Below are 8,365 nucleotides of genomic sequence, written 5' to 3' on the forward strand. Positions count from 1 at the left end.
CTGGAATTAAAGGTGTGTGCCACCACTGCCCTGCCAGGGGCCATTTTTATTTAAACTATCACACTATCAGTGGCAGAGTTCCATGAATTGTTAAGTCCCATCTTCTCTTTCTTGGAGTATCCCCTCTGTGGTTGTCAAGGAAGATGAGACAGAAGGTAATATTGGAGTCCCACCTCTATTGGCAAATTCATCCAAATACTGAAACAGTTGGAAACATACATGCGTGTACACAGGAATACATACAAATACACAAGCAAGAAAATGGTGTGGGGGGGGCAGGAAAAGAGAGGACCGTCAGAGGCTAAGTTCAGGTGATTGATTGTCTGAGTAGCATCTGAGCCAAGAGAATGAAAAAGGAGATGAAAAACTTGTAGAAAATTCCCCAGGTCTCAAATGATGGTGCCTGGCAACAGCCACATTGGACAGCTATGACAAAACTCAGTCTGGGACTTGAGGGAATCAGCCAATTTTCATATTGTTCCCCTAATTTTTATTTTAGGAGCAGAGACCTCTGTTGCCCAGGCTGGCCTTGAACTCCTGGACTCTGGTGGTCCTCCTTCCTCACCTTCAGAACATGTTAGGCAAGCCCTCTGCCTTGAGTCACCAGGTCAACAGAGGACTGGTTTATTGTTGTTTTTGCCCCCTGTGAGGACAGTGATTGAGCCCAGAGCCTTGTGCATGCTAGGCAGCCAGTCTGCATTTTCTAGAATTCTGTATGAATGGAGACACACACACACACACACACACACACACACACACACACACACATATACACACACATAAGTATAGGTATATATATTATATATATATATATTTTAAGATGTATTTTGTTTTTCTTATGTGTCTGTGTTGGTGTCTCTGTGTGGGTATGTGTTCCTGAGTATAGCTGCCTGAAGAGGTGTATGATTCCCTGGGACTGAATTTACAGATGGTTGTGAGCCTCCATGTGGGTGCTGAGAACCAAACTCTGGTCAGAAGAGCAGCTTGTGCTCTTAACTGTTAAGACATCTCTCTAACCCCCATATATACTTTACTAATTTTAATATTTTTTGAGACAGGGTCTCTATAGACGAGGTTGGCCTTGAACTCTGACTCTGTCTCCCAAACACTGGAATTAAAGGCCTGCACCACCATGCCCTGCCATATATATTATATTTAATGTGTATGGGTTTTTTCTTGCATGTATGTCTATATACCGCACGCATGCCCAGTGGGATGCAAAGGCATAGAATCCCCCAGGACTGGAGTTGTGAGTCTCCATGTGGGTGCTGGGGATCGAACCCAGGGCTTTTGCATGCTAGGCAAACACTCTATCAACTGAGCTACACCCTTAGCTCCAATCGGGATTATTTCTTTGGGTAAATACCCATGAATGAAATGGCAAGCTAGTGTGGCAGAGCTGCTCTAAAATACTTTAAAGGTACTGCCAAATTGCTTTTCAAAGTGTGACACCATTGTGTGTCCCCCTGCAGAACTTGAGAGCCCCAAGACTCTTGCCTGAGCCCACCACCATCCTCTTCCTGTGGCTCTAATCTACATCTCTGATAAACTGCATTTTCAGAGGTGAGTTCATGGCCACCATGGCAGGGAGCGTGGTGGCAGGCAGGCATATGCTGGTGCAGCGATACCTTTTCAAAAGTAGGAGGCATGGCAAGAGCTAACTGGAAAAGCCTGGACTTTAGAAACCTCAAAGCCTACCCCAGGGTCTTACCTGCTCCGTAAGGTTCGTCCACTTTGCACGGTATATTAGTACGTTATTCCTTTTTAGAGCCAGGTAACATTCTATTATAAGGATATGCTACATTTTATGTATTTATTCCTGAGTAGCAGGGTATTTGGGCTATTTCTGCTTTTTAGGGGGAGGGGAGCTGCTATGAATTACACCATTCTGCACATTCATGTGCAAGCGTGGGGACCCCGTGGTTCCAGTTCTCTTATTCGTAACGAGGTGTGGAATTGCTGGGTCATGTGGTTATTCTGTGTTTAACTTTTGGAGGAGCCACCAAACTTTTTTCCAAAGCAAGTGTACCATTTTACACTCATACCAGAATCATCCTCCGGCTAGCACCACATCCTCGCTTGTTTTGTATGAAGTGGTATCTCACTGCGGTTCCGCACCTCACCGTGGTTCTGTGTGAGTCGCACTTTCCTGACGCCTGATGACATCAGACGTCTTCTCGTGTGTTGTCTGCTGTCGTTTCTCTAAGGGGCTGCCCAGCCACAACCTTTGCTCGTCTTGAGGCTGTCACTTTGTTGTTAAGTTGTATGTTGATGTATTTTGAGTTCATGTCCTTTGCACATATGCGTGTTGGTAATATGCTTTTGTGACCTTTTAGTTTTTATGGTCTTTTACAAAGATCAGATTTCAAGATTTCAATTCTGAGGAAATTCAGTTTATCAATTTTTATTTATTTATTTATTTTTATTTATTTACTTTTGAGACAGGGTTTCCCTATGTAGCCTTGGTTGTCCTGGAATTCACTCTGTAGACCAGGCTGACCTCAAACTCCTGAGTGCTGGGATTAAAGGCCACCACACGTGGCTCAATTTTTGCTTTTATTTTGTGTTTTGTGTCCTAACAAACCTTTGTCTAGGTGCCGGAGAGGCGGGTCAGGTGTTAAGAGTGTTTGTTGCTCTATTCCAGAGGACCTGAGTTAGGTTCTCAGTGCTTACTTAAGGTAGCTCATAATCTCCTGTTAACTACAGGGCCAGGAGACCCGATGCCATTTTTTGGTCTCACTTGGGCACACGTAGAGGGTGTGTGTATGTGTAATTTATTTTACAAATAATAGTGAATCTTAGCCAGGTAGTGTGCACACCTTTATTCCCAGTACTTGGGAGACAGAGGCAGGCAGGTCTACAAAGTGAGTTCCAGGATAGCTAGGGCTACATAAAGATCCTATCTCACTGCCCCACACCACCACCACCAAAGTAAATCTTTTAAAAAAAGAAATCTAGCAAAGTGTGTTTTTAATCCCAGCACTCGGGAGACAGAGGCAGGAAGGATATTTGTGAGTTCAAGGCCAGCCTGATCTACAGTGTAAGTTCCAGGATAGCCACGGCTACACAAAGTAAACTAAAAAATGAAGGCTTTACTTAATTCAGAGCTTCAGGTGTCTTCTCCTTACTCCAGGGAAGCATGATGACCATGGCAATGCTGTGGTCAAGGTCAAGACTCCCTGAGGAGAGCTGCTTAGACACAAGGATCTGTGTCTTACGCTACAGGATGAGCGTGGGCCATAGCCCTGTGTACTCTGTCAAGATCAGGGGAGAATGAGGGCGGACAGAGACTCCTAAAGCAACGGCAGCCAGAATCATGCCTCTCATCAGGACTCTTGGTTTGTGCTGGCTCTGAGTGGGAAGATAGGGTGAGCAAGTTAGATGTGTCCATGCCCTGGGAGCTGGAGACAAGATCAGTTCCTGATGGTGAGCGGCAGCCACTCCTCAGTGAGGTTTAAAGTATAGGAGCTGCAGACAGATGGACCGGGGACGTAGAGAGTGATCATGTCTACTGAGGGCCACATGGAGCTCTTCAGTTGAGACAAACTGGTATCCTATGGATATGCCGCCGGGAGACCATAGGAAACCCCATCAGCATGACTGCCTGCATCCAGTGCTCACGGGTGAGCTAGAATTAGTCACGGGTTTCTGTCAGGAAAGCTCGGCAGGCCAGAGCACTGCTCACCCAACAAGGACGAGGTCTGAGACTGTCAACCATCAGCCGTGCTCAACACAAGCCTGAGCTCAGTCAGGGCAGCTTCTTCTGCCCTGCTGTGCCTGAAAGGAGAGAAGCTGAGGAGGAAAGAGATGCAGGCCCGGAGAGGGCCTGGTGAAATCAGCCAATGGGGATAGAAAAGAGAAGGGTAGAGCTTCCTGATGCCTGAGGACCACGATGGGCACTGCCAAGGCTCCTGCCACGCCTCCTGGGACAACGTCAGGCCTCTGTTCCCAGTCACCCCTTCCTGCCTCTTTGAACTGAGTCAAAGGGCTCATGGAGGGAAGTGGCTCCATGGGGTGACGTGGGGGTGGGGGATTGTATGGGTGGATTTCTACGGATGTTGTATGGTAGAAGCAGGCAGAGGTAGATTTGGAGGCTCCTGTCCTGGGACCTCAAAGACCTCGCTGGTCCATCCTGTGGGTTCTCTTATTTGGACTCACACCAGGAGGTCACCCCTGCAGGCTTCTGTAGACCAAGAGGGATTCAGCCTGCTTAAGGACCCTGAATGAAGCTATACTGCATCTTGGTAGCTGTTAGCTTCCAGCCAGGACCTCCATCCTTAACCTGACCTTTGTCCTTCTCACTTCTCCTCAGCCTGAACCATGGCCTATGAGGACACTAGCCCACACGGCCACACTAGACATCTTTGAAACTGTCTTCTCAGGAATAAATTCCTCAAGCCACCAGGAAGCATAAAAACAAGAGATCTGTGGCCTGCCTTCACCTCAGAAAAGCCACGTGAAAACCCAGGAGGCCAGGTGGGGCCCTAAGGCGTGGGGCCCAGTTTTGTCAGAGGGTCGGAAACAGGATGTGAGCAGAGAGGGGGCTGTGAGAATCAAGGTGGCTTTTAGCAGATGCAGCCACTTGGCACGGTGTGTTCTTAGCTGTGGAAAAAGACCCTGGGCTGTGTGGGCGTCATCATATCCTGCTGTTCACCAGTCTCCCCCAGCCCTGCCTGGCTCCCTTCCGGGGCACGGTCTGACCCCCGAGCTGGGGGTGGCTGCTGAGAGGGGGACAGGATGTGATGTGACCTTTCGGAGAGATGGGATTAAATGTTAACTAGTGTTCCCGACTCCATGGGGAAGCTTGGTATTCAAGGGTGAACCCGAACATAAAGGAGAAACAAGGCAGGCAGAGTGGGCTGCCCACCCCTCCAATGGATGAAAAAAAACCAGTGATATCCAGGCCCCAGATGGGGTGGGAAATCAGGACTGCCAAGGCCCACTCCCTGATGTCAGGAAGCCCTTGTGGGTGGACATAGAACAAGGCCAACGACGGGCAGAACCTGGGGGTCTCGTTGGCTCAGGGACAGGGCCTTGATTCAGCCTGGACATCTGCAGAGAGGAGTCTCAGAGGATGGGCAGGTGTGTGTGCGTGCGTGTGCATGCATGTGTGTGTGTTTGTATGTATGTGTAAGGTGAGGGGGCAGTGTGTGGGTCTGGGTCACAGGGGATTTCTGTCACCATGAGCCTACCCCTTTGACCTACTCAGGGATTTTTGTTGTGACACAACCTCCTAACTGGCCTCTCAGCTGTAGGGGTTGGCATGGCTCCCCAAGTCATCATCAGCCATCTGATGGACCAAGGTTTCCCACTTGGCCTATCACCAGACTCTCCCCCTAGAACAGTTTCAAACTCAACATAGAATCTAGCACTTTCTTATTTATTTATTCTTGAAACGGCATTGTACACTGTGACCTTGATTTGAAGCATCCTTTTTTCACTTTGGCTTGGAATTTGTTTTCTATCAGTGGTCTGACTGAGCAGCCTGTGAGCCTAGCAGCTACTGTCTTGGGGAGTTCAGCTGTGCCCTCTCACAAAATGGTTATCCCAGCAAAATGCTTCCAGCCTACTGTGGAGGGATAGGGAGAGTCATGCAAACTCCACTGGAGTATCCAGGAAGCCCCTACTACCTGTTATATATGCAATTCTGCCTTAATTGATGTGCTCTTCTGGAGAGACTAGAGTATATGGGGGTGCTTCATCTATGCAGTTAGGGGGAAGGCCTTTTCATCTCTGCTGGGTAAGGCTTTCCAGGTGTGGCCTTTTGGGGGGGGTGTCACACACTCTTATAAGCAACCCCTCAAGGTCTCTAAGGAAGCCTGCTAAACTCCTTGGTTCCCCAGAGTGAACTTTGGTGGGATGGTGCCTCAGTTTGTTGAGGGGGTGGATACTGTGCATGTCTCCCCAGGGAAGGACTTTTAGCATCAAGTAGGTGTACGTTCAACGTTATCTTTATTGTTATCATTGTTGTGTGTGTGTACAGGGCTCCACAGATCAGCTCTCGCCCACTTGTGGTTGACAGGTGACAACTTTGTGGAGCCTGTGCTGTCCTCCTACCATGTGGGTTCCCGAGGCAGATCTCAGGTCCTCAGGCATCATCTTCCCAAGCAGATCCTTACAAGAACTGAAAGTTGTTTTTCATTTCCACCAACATGACCATGCTAAGTTGGAAGTCTTCATACGAGTTCCAGCCTTTCTGGTGTTGGTGTCTGGAAGACGAACTGTAGGACAGGTCTCACCAAATTCCTCTCTGGATAAAAACACTTCAATGGTACACTCCTAGCGGGGGGCCTTGCTTTCCCATTTAGCTGCCCAGCTCAATGCCCGTGTGCTGGCCATCCTCATGGGTGACAGACACATCTCATTCAGTGAGATAGACTGGCATTCCTGCACCTTTTGGCCCGTGGCTCCTGCACTCCTAGGATCACAGTATATTCTTCCTGTCAATCTTCTTCCCTTCTCAGAGGGAGAGCTTTGCATCTTTACTTTGTTGCTTTATACCTGCTTTCTTCCTCCCAGTTCATAGAGCTCCCAGGATTTGGAGCTAGCCTAAGCCTTCAGCACCTCAGGAGGTCGGCGGGTCTTTGAAGGCTATACCCGGCTCTCTGCTTCCACCACACTTCCCTGTCTCATGATGGCCTCAAAGGCCATGTTCCAGGCATTGCCCAAAAGTGCTGGAAACTTTAACATGAACAATGATTAAAACCCTGCTCTCCCATGCTGGGTAGTGGTGACACCCACCTTTAATCCCAGCACCCAAGAGGCAGAGGCAGGTGGATTTCTGTGAGTTCAAGGTCAGCCTGGTCTACAGAGTGAGTTTCAGGACAGCTAAAGCTGCACAAAGAAACTGTCTTGAAAACCAAACCAATCAACCAAATAACCAACCAAACAAACAAAAGCATGCTTTCCCATTAATTTTTGAATGAATGAGTGGATGGAAGGATGAATAAGAACCTTGACTTATTAATGGTTCTTTGCCTGCATGTATATGTGCCTCGTTCCCACAGAGGCCAGAAGAGGGTGTCAGGTCCCCTGAAACTGGAGTAAGAGGTGGTTGTAAGCTGCCATATGGGTGTTGAGAACTGAAATCAGATCCTCAGGAAGAGGAGCCAGGGCGCTTAACTGCTGAGCCATGTCTCCAGCCTGAATTAGAACCTTTAATCTGTTTTATCCCACAATTATTTTCCCCTGTCTTAGACTTGCTGTGTAGACCACACTGGCCACAGAGATCCATCTGCCTTTGCCTCCCAAACACTGGAAATAAAAGGTATGTGCTACCACACCTGGCTATATATTTTGTTCTTATTCCAAATTATTATTTTATTTCAAATCATTTAATCCGTGTGGATTGTGGTAGTTTGAATGAGACTGACCTCCATGGGTTTATACATCTGAACTCTTGGTCCCCAGTTAGTAGAAAGTGGAACTGTTTGGGAAGGATTAGGAGGTGTAACATTGTTGGAGGAGGTTTCAAAAGCTGACACCAGCTGGGCGGTGGTGGCGCACGCCTTTAATCCCAGCACTCGGGAGGCAGAGGCAGGCAGATCTCTGAGAGTTCGAGGCCAGCCTGGTCTACAAGAGCTAGTTCCAGGACAGGAACCAAAAAAACAGAGAAACCCTGTCTCGAAAAACAAAAAAAAAAAAAAAAAAAAAGCTGACACCAGGCTCAGGCTCTCTTATCTTCCTGCTGCCTTTGGATCAGGATGCAGAACCCTCTGCTACTGCTCCAGCAGCGTGTATATCTATGCTGCCATGCCCCCCACTGTGATGATAAGGGCTTAAGCCTCTGAAACCATAAACAAGCCCCAACGAAGTGCTTTATCTTTAAAGACTTAGACACTGGAGTGAAACAGTTTCCTTTATCCTCAGCTCTTTTTACCCCATGGTCACGTGGCTGAGCCCTCTGTGTTCAGCTCTCACATATTCCTTTGGGGCTCAACCTTAGTCCGAGAGATAACTTTTTTTTGATCATCATTCCTCAATGATTTTTTTTTCTGGGTGTAGAAAAGCCAAGATTTGTGTGTGGATCTCAATTTCACTTACATTGTTGACTTGTCTCACGTGTTCTGATATTTGCTAGACAGTTCTTTTGGACTTTCCTGAGAGGCAGGTCGATTTTCTCATCTTCTCTTCACCATCTCTTCCTCCTCCCGCGAAGGGCCAGTACGGCCAGAGCAGGGAACCACAGTTACGCTTGTCCGTATTGTTTCTCCTTCATGGAGAGCTTCCCTCAGCCGTGTGGTGGGCTTGCGCACGTTTATGCTTTGATATTCCATTTCTAAGATGGCTGGTGTTCCGAGAACCCTCCTTTCCTAGGAGCTCACTGAGCATTGAACCTTGTCAGTCTTGTGGCGAGTTGGCTGGG

At 48.0% G+C, this 8,365-nt stretch overlaps 1 non-coding gene across 1 annotated transcript; it reads right to left on the reverse strand.

Annotated features, from left to right (window-relative positions):
- Positions 1-1,260: 1,260 nt before the first annotated feature.
- On the reverse strand, positions 1,261-1,332 carry Trnaa-agc. The gene has a single exon. It is a non-coding gene; the product is annotated as a tRNA-Ala (tRNA).
- Positions 1,333-8,365: the final 7,033 nt, after the last annotated feature.

This window comes from Microtus ochrogaster (genome assembly GCF_000317375.1).
Source record: "Microtus ochrogaster isolate Prairie Vole_2 chromosome 14 unlocalized genomic scaffold, MicOch1.0 chr14_random_1, whole genome shotgun sequence".
NCBI classification, from domain to species: domain Eukaryota; kingdom Metazoa; phylum Chordata; class Mammalia; order Rodentia; family Cricetidae; genus Microtus; species Microtus ochrogaster.